General features: G+C 41.9%; 1 protein-coding gene across 1 annotated transcript in view; it reads left to right on the top strand.

Moving 5' to 3' along the window:
- LOC111968986 (neuronal PAS domain-containing protein 3-like) overlaps window positions 1-14225 on the top strand; it is a 160797-nt gene that overhangs the window by 87263 nt on the left and 59309 nt on the right. The gene's annotated exons all lie outside the window — the stretch shown is intronic.

Genomic DNA, 14225 nt, shown 5'->3' with positions numbered 1-14225 from the left:
AGCAACACGTAATGACATGTATAATTAAAAATCCCCCAGGAAGCTGTGTTGTAATGTTCTTTATTTTTTGTACGGGAACTATTTATGTCATTTTGCTTTTTATGTAATTTAGATTTTTTTTAATGTCATTTTTGACACTGAGTTAGTAGATCTAAGGGGAGTTAGCTATGTTTCTTCTACAGTAGGTAACTACAGTTCAAATGAAGGATCCCTCTCTTCCTTTGCCATCCAAAGACAATACAGTATGTAGACAGTCATACTCTAATTAAAGCTGGAATTGTGGCTCTGAGCGTTGATCAACAATACACCTCTCAGAGAAACACTGACTGTCCCTTTATAACGCAGGGGAGCCTGTTCTGTGTTATCAAACTGGGGAAGATAAAAGGCTTCACAGTGGGTAACTAGTCAGTGGCATTGTGGGAAGTCAACTTTTGACGTATTCCTCTGGCTTACAGCTTCATAAGAGCATCTTTTCATTTCTCCCCTCTTTCATTTGTAGTAAAAGAGCCAGGCTTACACATTAGGAAATGAACATGGAGCATAATTCCTCTAGCTCTCAGATGGATTCCATCCCTCTCTCCCTCTGACGTACAACACAGGGGCGACGGCAGGATTACTGTCGGCCTGAATAAAGGGGATTTATGTAACGCTTTGAGAAAAAAACACTTCTTAATAGGTCATTACAGTCTGTGTTTATGATTAGCCTACTCTCAGGCCTAGACCCCGTTATGTGCATGTCTCACACACACACACACACACACACACACACAACAACACACAACACACACACACACACACACACACACACCACACACACACACACACCACACACACCAAACACACACAGGCAGTATACTGAGGGTCCATGAATACAAGCCCACCTCGGCTTTATTCTTCAGCTCCTCACTTTCTCATTTGGCATTGAGTGTATGGTTCAACTCAGCACTAGCATATGGCTTCTTAGCCAGGCTAAGTAGTGGCCAAATTCAGCTGAGATGAAGAGGAACACTGTGTTGTGTGTGTGTGTGTGTTGTGTGTGTGTTGTGTGTGTGTGGTGTTGTGTTGGTGTGTGTGTTGTGTGTGTGTTGTGTGGTGTGTGTGTGTGTTGGTGGTGGTGTGTGTGAGTGTGTTGTGTGTGTGTGTGTGGTGTTGCTTTAAAGTTTGAATACTATGCGGTAGGTAGCTAGGTTTAGATGGGTTTTTCTATGCTGATGAAGCTAGGCCCCATTCTGCCACCATGATTAGTTTAAACGGCGTCTGAACGTACGGGCCGGACAGTGTATGTGAGTTGTAAGCGGTTTGCAGCTCAGGGTGAAATTGAGATAAATGGCTGTGGGTGAGAAGGATGGCCACTTCTTCCCCGAGCAGGGCCGAGCAGGGCGGCAGCGGCCCAGGTTCCCCCAGCACACCTGTCTCTTCTCGTTTACCAAGCTCTCTGAGGTGAGCTAGCAGTCCGCTCCACTTGCCCCTGATCCCCGTCTCAGTAACCCCCGTCCCTCGCCCCCACCCCCTTACTCCTTATGTGCTGCTTTACACACAAACACACACAAACACCCCTTGCCCCTAGATAACAGCACACAAGGATTGAGCTATATACCTTGATGAGGTGTGGGAAGATCAGGATGAGTCTCTCACTGTCTGTGTCTCAGTACACATCACCATTAATACACTACTATACAGTTAGGGCTGAGGAGCATCCATGTTGGCCCTTAGCCTAGGAGTAGATGTTGCTGTACATGAGATGGTAGAGATGACGCTGTCTAGTTTATTCTATTGATGGAGCATAAATTAAGCTTTTATAGGTACAGTATACAGTTATCCATTATTACATCCCATTCAGAATGGTCCTTGGTCTCCAATTTTCTGTTTGCCTGTTTTCACCTGACTGACAAGGGCCCACAGTATGATATAACCGGCTACCTCTTCCTCCGTTGTGTCTTAACGCCATGTCTGTCCTAACCCCAGCTCTAGAAACCAACCTTATGTTGTGTAAGAACCAAGTGAAGCTACCGATTAGAGTAGGAGAAAGAGCGAGACAGGCCTGCAGACTGGAGTTTTATATACCGTGTGGCAGGTGGCCTGCTTTGCCTAAGGAATCTCTTTAGGGCATGACAGCTCTGAAAACACATAAATCCTTCCTCCTCCCCTCCCCTCTTCCTCCCCTCTTCCTCCCCTCTTCCTCTCCCTCTTTCTTATCTCACATTCCCATTGCCATGGGGATTCTTTATGCATGCAGCTGCAAAACTTCCATACTCCAGGTATAAAACTCGAACATAGCAGCTGTTCCTTTACCCCCAAACCAAATATAAAAGGAGACTTGAAAACCAAGTCTGAAATAGCTTTCTAGGTGGGAGAGTGGAAGTTGAATTTTAGCCAGAGCATGTCAGGAAGCAAGCTGTTTGTGTTTGTTTAAGTGGTGCCGTTTAGACACTCGTCTTTTGTCAGGGGGCGATTAGGGTGAGAGGTCATAGGTCAAGGTCAGAACATCCTGATCTGTCAGTCTGCCTGTCTGTCTCATGCCAGGTGGGCTGAGGCTCCAGACAGATACCACAAGTCAGCCAAGGAGCTAGTGAGTGAGGGATGGCCGAAATGAGAGAGTGATAGTGAGATTAAAGGAGAGAAATGAGATTGAGTGTTAACAGGAGTCACTACTGTGGGTGCGGATTATGTTAGGGACCCAAGGAGGCAGTGGCTCTCTTAAAACACTCCAGTCTTAAACATCAACTTCTCAGTAGGAGCATGCTTCTTTATATCTGAAAACACAAATGCAGAAGGTATTGTCATCAAACTGAATAAGTTATGAATTCATTTAAATGCTTGTATATAATATACAATATGTATTGTATGTATGTTAATATCACTTTATAAAATAGATATAACACACCACTAAACAGCTCTTGTACAGCATATATTTCAAGACCAATGACAAAGAATGACCAAACAAAACATCGTTATAGGTTTATGCTATGTAGCTTAGTCACGTCCTTAAAGGCCCGGTGCAGTCAAAAACTAGATTTTTCTGTGTTTTATATATATTTCCACGCTTTAAGGTTGGAATAATAATGTGAAATTGTGAAAATTATGATAATGCCCTTTTAGTGTAAGTGCTATTTGAAAAGACTGAAACCTCAGCCTGTTCTGGTGGGATGGAGTTTTGGCTTTACATGGTGACATCACCACGCAGTAAATGAGTTAATAGACCAATAAGAAAGAGACTTCCAAACTTAGAGACTGCCCTTTGCCTAGTAGCTATTTTGGTTTCATTTTGACCTTTTTAATTGAAAACATTCACAGTAAGGTACTTAATTGTTACCCAGAAATGATTTGATATTGAGATAAAAACGTCTGCATTGGACCTTTAAGTGTGTGTCTTGGCATGCTCAGGTTGGCCCTCTTGGCAGCCATTGAAGCAGCAGGAGAAGGAGCTATATGACACATTGGCAAGGGTAGTCAGGGAGGCTCAAGGCAGGGTGTTCAACCATGTTTGTATTGATTTGGGATGACTATATTATGTTAGCTGTGTGTGTTGCCTCCCAAGTTCACCTTTCTACCTCCAAGTGTTTGGGATGTGTTTCTCTCCTTCCTCTTCCTCTATATTCCAGAGTGGTGATATGAGCGTGCTCTCCCTGTCTGATGCCTTGTGAACATTGCATGAGCTGGTATATGGTAGCTACTACTGTATTACTTTGTTGCAACTTTCTCCCTTTGATGTTCTTTTTTTCCTTCTTTTCTGACCTACTTTTTCCTCAGATTGTAAAACTATATGGATTCTTTTGCTGTTTTTTAGATGCCTTCCATTCAATTATTTAAACTGCTTTCTTTTCATTTTTTTTCTCCTTCATCCACCTGTTTCTTTCTTTGTCTGCTGCCTGTCTTTTAATAATGTATTGTATAGATTTCCTGAAGTTGTAGTCTGAGGTACTTCTGAAGAGACCTGGGTTCAAATAGTATCCGTTTTCTTTCAAATCATTTTTTGCTGTTTGCTTGAGTCTGTCTGGAGTGCACAGGTGAGAGGCGTTGCACTTTCTGGGACTATTCTATTGGTTCTATTGCACCATACAAGTCCAATCAAGTATAGTTGAAGTATTCCAAATAAAACTCTCTCTTTCTTACTTGATATATAACTGCTGTGTCCACCTGTTGTAATGGTGATTATTTTACTGAGATATTTAATACAATCAACTGACTGGTTTATGATGGGTTTGATTTTCACCTACTGTAAGTGTACCTACAGTACTCCACTTCAAGATAATTCTGTTGCCTCAGGCCATTTCCACTAAGCTACACTCTGCTCTGCCCCACAGGAGCCTGTTATAGGCACACAAAGTACTGAATATAAACAAGTTTTATATTCAATTACGTCGAGACCAGTGAATAAATGACCTAAATAATTAAACATATTTGTTAGGAAAAATTGTATATATTCAATTTAGGAAGAAAAACATATTTCAATGAAAAAGATACTGGGGGTCTAAATTCCGTCATGCTAGTTAAAAGCCTATCTACTGTAGTATAGCCCTGATGCTATACTATTCCTTTACTTTCTGTGAAGGAGAAGAGGATTAAGGCAGAATTTGTCATTTACAGGTTTTTTTTTTGTTGAGAAAATTAAGATCAAAGTCAAATTAAGTTCATACAGGGCCATGTAATGTGTAATTTGTGAGCCCCGGAGCAATAACATTCTTTGAATGTGGCGTTGCGGCCGTCTTTAGATGTGGACTAGCTGTAATTACACAGCTGTTGCCGCGGTAGCGTGATTGACACATGTATTTGGCAGAAACCATGAGCTGCGTTTGGGTAACATTTCAGACATAATTAATTGATTCATATGCCTGTAAGGTTTTTCTAAAATATTAACAAGATAAGATTAAAAAGGCATAGAACCTTGCCTTGATGTTAGGCATCAGAGCTGGGTGTTATTAACTCGCCAATGCAGTCATGAGGCTGGAGCTTTTGACCATAGTGGAAAAGTTTCATTTGTTATTTTTTCAACTTTTTTTCTATAACCTAGGTATTTGTGGTTGAGAAACATACCTGTGTGAGAACTATTCAAAGGCTAGTTTGCTTGATATATGGTGTTCGTCATTCAGAAAAAGAGCAATGTTGGTACACACACGCACACACGCACGCACGCACACACGCACATGCACATGCACACACACACACACAACACACACACACACCACACACACACACACACACACACACACACACACACACCCACACACACACACACACACAACCAGATTTGAAGTGCACCCCCCCCCACATACACACACACTGACCATTAGTATAATACTTACGCAAATACGTTTTTTTAATACATTTGCAAACATTTCTAAAAACCTGTTTTTGCTTTGTCATTATGGGGTATTGTGTGTAGATTGATGAGGAATTTTTGTTATTTAATCCATTTTAGAATAAGGCTGTAACGTAACAAAATGTAGAAAAGGGAAGGGGTCTGAATACTTTCCGAATGGACTGTATGTGTTTCTGGCAGCTCCTGACAGCTAGTCACCTTGCAGGTCGCTCCTGCTCATTGGTCCATGAATAAACATGTCTGCTAGTCCTGCATGGCGCTCTGTGAAACCTGGGCTGACTCTGGGTAATGGCCTCTCCAGCCTCCGAGACCAGCCAGGACCACTTCCTCTATTATGCAGAGCGACACAGCGATATGGGTTGTGTCAGAACCACACTACTCCCTTACGGCACTCGTCAAAAGCAGTGCACTATATAGGGAATATGGCACCATTTAGGATGCACCCGGAGAGGCTCTGCTTGCGATTATCCAAAGCAATCTAGGTTTATTAATGCTGCTTTGGTTAGGCATCGAACACATCTAGCGTCTCTACGTTTCTACGTTTTGCTCCGTGTTCTCACTGCTTGGCGTGTTCTCACTGCTTGGCGTGTTCTCACTGCTTGGCGTGTTCTCACTGCTTGGCGTGTTCTCACTGCTTGGCGTGTTCTCACTGCTTGGCGCTGTAAACGCCAAACTTGTTTGAGAACATTCCGCTTAGTTGTCAAGCAGTCATAGTTGTCAAGCAGTCACTGTTGAAGCACATAGCATGGCTTCCAAGACACTGGGGAGATCCATTTTGACAGCTCTACACTATAGTTGCATGATAATACACTTAGCATATCAAGTAGGACTAGATATAATGTTATATGGTGAAAGAGGTTTTAATATAATCAATATACGGTCTTCTGAGGATGGGCGTTCATATTAAAATATGCAGAGCATTTCTAAGTGCGTCAGGTTTAGAGAGGGGAAGAAGGAAAGTGTCATCCCAACCATGACAGAATGATTTGATGTCTATGAAATGCAGAAGGCAACCAGCTATGTCAAAACATTATTTCCCATGCACTGGTTGTTTGCTTTGCTTTTGGCTTGACTGTTGGACTTGATGTAATTATATGTCAATCTCAGTAACCAAATCACTAGCTACATCAGATCTCGTGCATGGAAAGTGCAGAGGAGGAGGAGGGGCTAGTCAAATCAGAACAGAGGATGTAGCAGTGTTGACACAATTGGCAATGTTGTGTTTTTGCAGGAATTGATGAAGCGTATCAATCTGGTGCATGCTGATGCAATGGATCCTCAAAAGTGTCGTCCTCCCTTCCTCCACATCCACCTTTACAGTACAGTTCCAGTTGATTTGGAACATCAACTTCTTGTTACCCAGTAAGCTTGGTGAGAACAGTTTCCATTCAACCCAGTCAACTCCAGCCTACCGATGTAATAGCTTGTACAGTACAGTAGTGATGGATTTGTACCACAATTACGGTGTAGCACAGAAAGCCACTCAAGGAATGATCCTATGATGGTCAATCATTAGTTCACCTGGCTGTGATGAATGATGTGTTCTACTGTACAGTATTAGAAAGAGATGACCTCCACTTCTTTACTTTCTTTCTTTCATGGCCTTAAAAACAGCTACTGAATGAAAACGAACAGGGGAAAAACCTAGCCTATTGTCTCTCTGTGCTGTAGGCTACCTTCCATTTAACTGAGAGGAGAGGAGCTGAAAGGAGGGGATAGGAGAGAAGAGGAAAGGAGATGAGAGAAGAGGAAAAGGAAAGACAAGGAGAGTAGAGAAAAGGTGATGAGAAGAGTGGAGAGGAAAGGTTATAGGAGAGGAGAGGCCTGCATATACTAACGCAGTATACAGTAATTGAACATTACCTCAGGCTACACTAGCCCAGTAGTATCCAGTATCCAACGCGGTGAAGACATTAGTTACCCCTGTCTAGCAGGAAGCCAACAGTCTGTCTGAGCTCCAATTAAAAGTTAGACATCAGCTTGTTACTATGATGATTAAAGTTACAGCAACTTCAGAGCAGTTTCAATTCCAATGCATTATCACTGTAAGGTGAATACATTCAGACCGCTTACAGGACCTGTGCCTTACACGACTTTTCAGTCATGTTCATTATCATTAATAAAGCATTGTAAATGTGATCGAAAGCATTATCCATAGCGATCTCCGTGGCATTGACTTTTATTGGAATTTGGTATTTAACCTTTTACTGCAGTGGGCTAAATCAGGGTCACAGAGTGTTTCATGGTCTTAAACAAATCTACTTTGAAACAAAAGTATCTGGCAGTCCGACGGACTGGGTTTGGAGGATGCCAAGAGAACGCAACCTGCCCCAATGCATAGTGCCAACTGTAAAGTTTGGTGGTGGAGGAATAATGTTCTGGGGTTGTTTTTCATGGTTCGGTCTAGACCTCTTAGTTCCAGTGAAGGGAAATCTTAATGCTACAGCATACAATGACATTCTAGACAATTATGTGCCTCTAACTTTGTGGCAATAGTTTGGGGAAGGCCCTTTCCTGTTTCAGCATGACAATGGTCCATACAGAAATGGTTTGTCGAGATCGGTGTGGAAGACCTTGACTGGCCTGCACAGAGCCCTGACCTCAACCCCATCGAACACCTTTGCGATGAATTGGAACACCGACGGCGAGCCAGGCCTAATTGCCCAACTTCAGTGCCCGACCTCACTAATGCTCTTGTGGCTGAATGGAAGCAAGTCCCTGCAGCGATGTGCCAACATCTAGTGGAAAGCCTTCCCAGAAGAGTGGAGGCTGTTATATCAGCAAAGGAGGGACCAACTCCACGTTAATGCCCATGATTTTGGAGTAAGATGTTCGATAAGCAGGTGTCCACATACCTTTGGTCATGTAGTGTACTAATCAAATCAAAAGTATTTATATAGCCCTTCTTACATCAGCTGATATCTCAAAGTGCTGTACAGAAACCCAGCCGAAAACCCCAAACAGCAAGCAATGCAGGTGTAGATGCACGGTGGCTAGGAAAAACTCCCTATAAAGGCCAAAACCTAGGAAGAAACCTAGAGAGGAACCAGGCTATGAGGGGTGGCCAGAACATTTTACAGAAAATATTATTAATGTAGGAATGTTATTTGAACAATAATAGGTATTTTGAGTTACAAATTCATACAAATTCAGATCGCCATGTTAGTAGCTCTGTTTAGAATGAGAAGGGAGCGAGGCGATTTATCTTGTTATTGATAATGTTGGCTTACTAAGCTTGTATAGTCATAGAATACAGTCATTTGTATATCAATACTATCATCAATCCCCTAGGTATTTGTTAGGAGTGTTTTGTGAAGGGAGTGTAATGTATTGTCTGATAGTAAATGTAAAAGTCAGCAGAGTAAGCTTGGTTGAAAGATTCAACTGTGAAAGCGTTTCTTAGATTGCTTCTGCTATCAGCTGAACTCTATCACGGTGGAAGAGCGCTGCTATAGACATGGTGCATTTATAGGCCTTTACTTCCCATGTGTCCACTCACACAATCACTATCGCTCATAGTTCCCCCCTCCCCTCCTGAGGAGCTCCGGCAATTTCCCCTGTTAAGGTTCCACTTTTTAGATGCTGCCGTTCTCTACGTTGGCCCAGAGCGAGATGAAATGTCTGAGTATGTTTAACTCTTCCGCCATGAACCTTTGAATGATGAAGTTTTATAGATAGTTTTAATGATCAGTCATAAACAGCAGAAGAGTTAGTTATATCTTCCTGACTGCTTTTAACAGTAATTGAAAGCTAAATAGTCTGGTGTTAAGGGATAGGATTTACGACCAAGGCCATGGTACCCTTTGAATATGAGAATTCTCTTTTTTTATTCATCGGAAGTTGTGACACACAAAAGACAACGAAAATCACATCATTTGTAGAGCAAAAATATTGCCATTCACATAGATTCAATTACTAAATGGTATGAAGTGGTATGTTCACATGCTACAGTGTCTGTGGGGGGGGATCCCTGTGTCTCTATAAAGGCTACCTACTATCTGCATACTATCTCTGTATAGAGATCTCTGTATGTAGCCATTCGGATCTACACCAGTCACCCCTGCCTCTGTCTGTCTCTCAGCCAACCCTGCACAGACATGCCTGCTGCCTCTCACTCTAAACCTGTGTCTCTCCCAGCCAGCCTATCAACTCAAGTCCAAGCTATCAGATTAGAATGGTCCATTCCTCAGTCTCCATCCAGTCACTCTCTCTCCATGTATTTACACTCGGCCGGCAGTTAGCAGGGATTGTTTTCAGTTAACCTGTTTCTCCCACACCTAAATATAGCATTCATATTTACCACGGCCGGTTAATTTGACTTCTTAATCATATTTGGACCCTAAACATCGAGCAGGCCACCTGTCTTACACATTAGAAGAGTTCCAGGGGACAGATGGGAAGATAAGAATGCTTGTCCTTGGATAAACACGTTCTAGAACTGACGGCCACGGTACCGGGCAGAGACAGTTTCTGACCTGGCAAGCCAATCCATCACTTAGCATACATTATGATTAAGTCCCAAATGTCACCCTATTCCCTATATAGTGCACTATTCCCTATATAGTGCACTATTCCCTATATAGCGTACTCTGGTCAAAAGTAGTGAACGGTGTAGGGAATAGGGTGCCATTTGGGACGTAGGGAGGCCTATGTGATTGACTGTATGCATGACTTCTCTGGGCCATTAGTTGTTTTCTGAAGGTTGTTTTCTGATGATATTAGAAATGTCCTAAGGGCGATTCCACGGTAACAGAGTGCTGCTGAGACCAAGATTTTTCACTTTAAAATGTATCCCAAACAAAAACCAATGATTGCAAAGTTAAACAAACCATACAACTGTATACACAAACACATACAACTCTATCTCCACTGTTCTTCAAGTAAATGTGTTTTTGTAAAGTTTTCAGTGGAAATTGATAAAAGCAGTTGTATGGTTTGTTTAAATTTGCAGTCATTCGTTTTTGTTTGGGATACATTTTAAAGTGAAGTCTCAGCGTCACTCTGTTACCGTGGAAACGCCCCTAATTAAGCTGTCACATGTACAGTAGAGCGGTGAAAAATATTATATTTTTAGATCCCATAAAATAAGCAATATCACATTTACAACTTCATTAATAATTCCCATGCACAAGGTTGTCCGATGTTAAAAGCTAGCCTATATCAGACCAGGCTACTTGGTGTTCGCCAAAGCATACGGAACCGTTATGTAAACACTGGCATCAGTTACTACCTCTGAGCTGAATCGTTGGGAGCTAAAGAGTAACTGACAAAAAGCTCCCTTTTTCCACACCTCCCCCTTCCCTTCATTCTTTCTCCTACGCCTCATGATCTGCTGCTTTCTTAATTGTCCGTGATGGTCTTTAAAAAACAATGGCATAATTACTCTCTCCCGTGTCAGATTAGAAGTTCTCGTTAGAGCCTCCTAAAGTAACTTCCTTCAATGAAGCTGAGGAGATAAATGTACTGAACACCAGGCAGATACTGTACCAGTCTTACAGTCATAGGCTATCATCATCTAATTCACGGGATTCTGTGAATAGACATTTACATACAATATACATGTATATTAACAAACTCCTATACCCATCTCATTGTCCTCATGCACTTTCATGTATTTCACTGTTCTTTAGTATGACGATGATGATGTAGTCTTAGGATTGTAGAACTCCAGCCTTAGAATTAATACATTCTAGCATTCTAGCCTTAGAATTGATACATTCTAGCATTCTAGCCTTAGAATTGATACATTATAGCATTCTACCCTTAGAATTAATACATTCTAGCATTCTACCTTAGAATTATACATTCTAGCATTCTAGCCTTAGAATTGATACATTCTAAGCATTCTACCGCTTAGAATTTACATTCTAGCATTCTAGCCTTAGAATTGATACATTATAGCATTCTACCCTTAGAATTAATACATTCTAGCATTCTAGCCTTAGAATTGATACATTCTAGCATTCTACCCTTAGAATTAATACATTCTAGCATTCTACCCTTAGAATTGATACATTATAGCATTCTACCCTTAGAATTGATACATTCTAAGCTTCTAGCCTTAGAATTGATACATTCTAGCCTTAGAATTGATACATTCTAGCATTCTAACCCTTAGAATTGATACATTCTAGCATTCTAGCCTTAGAATTTATACATTCTAGCCTTAGAATTTATACATTCTATAATTCTAGCCTTAGAGTTGATACATTCTAGCATTCTATGCCTTAGAACTTGATTCACATTCTAGCATTCTAGCCTTAGAATTGACACATTCTAGCATTCTAGCCTTAGAATTGACACATTCTAGCATTCTAGCCTTAGAATTGATACATTTTAGAGTTCTAGCCTTAGAATTGATACATTCTAGCATTCTAGCCTTAGAATTGACACATTCTAGAATGAATGCTAGCCTTAAAATGGATGATCATTTAAGTTCTGTAATGAATGACCTATATTGGCTGTGGTGTTTGGAATCCTTCCCAGTACTTCCACCATGCCTGTGATTCCTGTCTGTGTGTGTCAAATCCAGTAGTCTTCCTTACTAATACAATACAGTCATGCTTGAAAAACAATAATGGGACTTTTTACAAAGCATATACCGTTCTGTATCTAGCAATATATTTTATGGCTTGCAAAATAGTGATGATACAGTCAATATTATGAATAGGCCCTGGAAGTGTAGCTAGCGTTGGGACAATATGAATTCTGATCAGGAGTTTAGATAACTGACTTTCCATGGTCTTTTATCATTCACCAAGCAGATCTGCTGTTGTCTTCCGCTGTGTTTTATGAGCACATTATACAAATTACACTTGCAACAAACACCATAAATTACTTGTATCTCAGGCTCACATACACACTGTAGCTTGGTGATGCACGATAAATAACACAGCAGTGAGTGGAAGGATTTCATTGGTATAGGGTAGAGGTGGAATTTCTCTACATAAACTAGCTTGTACAGTCGTTTCTGCTTTCTAAAGTCCCTGTCTGTCTGTTTGTCTATGTTTGTTGTTCTTGGTACCCCTATGATCAGAATAGAGGCATAAAGCAAAATACTGCCAGAGTAATTTCACAAGCATGCGGGACAGACAGCCAGACCTCATCTCTGTGAAGATCTGGCATCAGACAACTTCAGTAGAGCGAGAGAGTTGTCTGGGGTGCATTTGTTAAGATGATAATTGTTTGTTTATCATCATGAATCAGTAGTCTGTATATTGAGGCCTCAGACTTTCAGAGAGAAGCCGATCTGTGATGAGATATCCCACTGGGCACAGGCGTCAGTTCAACGTCTAGTTTTGATTTACAGTTGGTTGAGTTGTCAACTAACGTGAATTCAACGTGAAAGCATCGAAATATTTCACCATGTCATTAGATTTAGGTTAAATCAAATCCAATCAGTTTTCCGCGACGATTCAAAGTCATCGCATTTCATTTGGGGTTTGAAATGACGTGGAAACAGCGTTGATTCAACAGGTTTTTGCCCAGTGGCATTTGTCTTGTTGCTGAAGTGCTCCTCTTCTTCCCATTTCTTTCTATATGTTCTTTCTTCTGCCTAATCCTATTGTTTTTCTAAATAATGATTATCATCAGAAGCACCACCACAGTCGAACTCAGAGCTTGTAGCGAATCAAGGCAACCCGACAGAGCCACCACACCACTGCATCATGCATCAATTATTCAAACGCTATTGCTTTGTACACGCAAGCTCTCTGGTGGAGATAGAGAGGAGAGAGGGATAGAGAGAGAGGTCTCTTCCTCTGCCTCTGCACAGCCAATTACTTCAAAATGTTTAGTTCATTTATTATTGAAGGTGTAAATCTTGTACAGGTTGTCGGCAGCTGACCCTGTGAGGAGTCTATTGTAACCTGCTTTGATCACGCTCCGCCAGGCTCCACTAGGCTGGCACGGAGCTGCCCTTCCAGCTGTGGCATCCAGCATCCATGTGCAAGGAGCCAGAGGAGGGGTAGGGAGGACTGCTGAGTGCTGGGAGGGCTCAGGGTAGCACCAGCCTCTCCACTTTAAGGATCCAAGTGGGTACTTATACTGAACAAAAATGTAAATGCAACATGCAACAATTTCAAAGATGTTAATGAGTTACAGTTCATATAAGTAAATCAGTCAATTGAAATAAATGTATCAGGCCCTAATCTATGGATTTCACATGACTGGGAATACAGATATGCATCTGTTGGTCACAGACACCTTTAAAAAAAGGTAGGGGCGGGGATCTGAAAACCAGTTAGTATCTGGTGTGACCACCATTTGCCTCATGCAGCGTGACACATCTCCTTCGCATAGAGTTGATCAGGCTGTTGATTGTGGCCTGTGGAATGTTGTCCCACTCCTCTTCAATGACTGTGCGAAGTTGCAGGATATTGTCCGGGAACTGGAACCCGCTGTCATACACGTCGGTCCAGAGCATCCCAAACATGCTCAATGGGTGACATGTCTGGTGAGAATGCAGGCTATGGAAGAACTGGGACATTTCAGCTTCCAGGAATTGTGTACAGATCCATGCGACATGAGGCCGTGCATTATCATGCTGAAACATGAGGTGATGGCGGCGGATGAATGGCACGACAATGGGCCTCAGGATCTCATCACGGTATCTCTGTGCATTCAAATTGCCTTCGATAAAATGTAATTATGTTCGTTCTCCGTAGCTTGTGCCTGCTCATACCATAACCCCACCGTCACCATGGGGCACTCTGTTCACAACATTGACATCAGCAAACCGCTCGCCCACATGACGCCATACACGCTGTCTGCCATCTGCCCGATACAGTTGAAACTGGGATTAATCCGTGAAGAGCACACTTTTCCAGTGTGCAGTGGCCATTGAAGGTGAGCATTTTCCAACTGAAGTCGGTTATGACGCCGAACTGCAGTCAGGTCAAGACCC

The sequence above is a fragment of the Salvelinus sp. IW2-2015 genome, linkage group LG9 (genome assembly GCF_002910315.2).
Source record: "Salvelinus sp. IW2-2015 linkage group LG9, ASM291031v2, whole genome shotgun sequence".
NCBI classification, from domain to species: Eukaryota; Metazoa; Chordata; class Actinopteri; order Salmoniformes; family Salmonidae; genus Salvelinus; species Salvelinus sp. IW2-2015.
The sequence above is the reverse complement of the archived record's forward strand: the minus strand, read 5'-3'. Positions and strand labels throughout refer to the sequence as shown.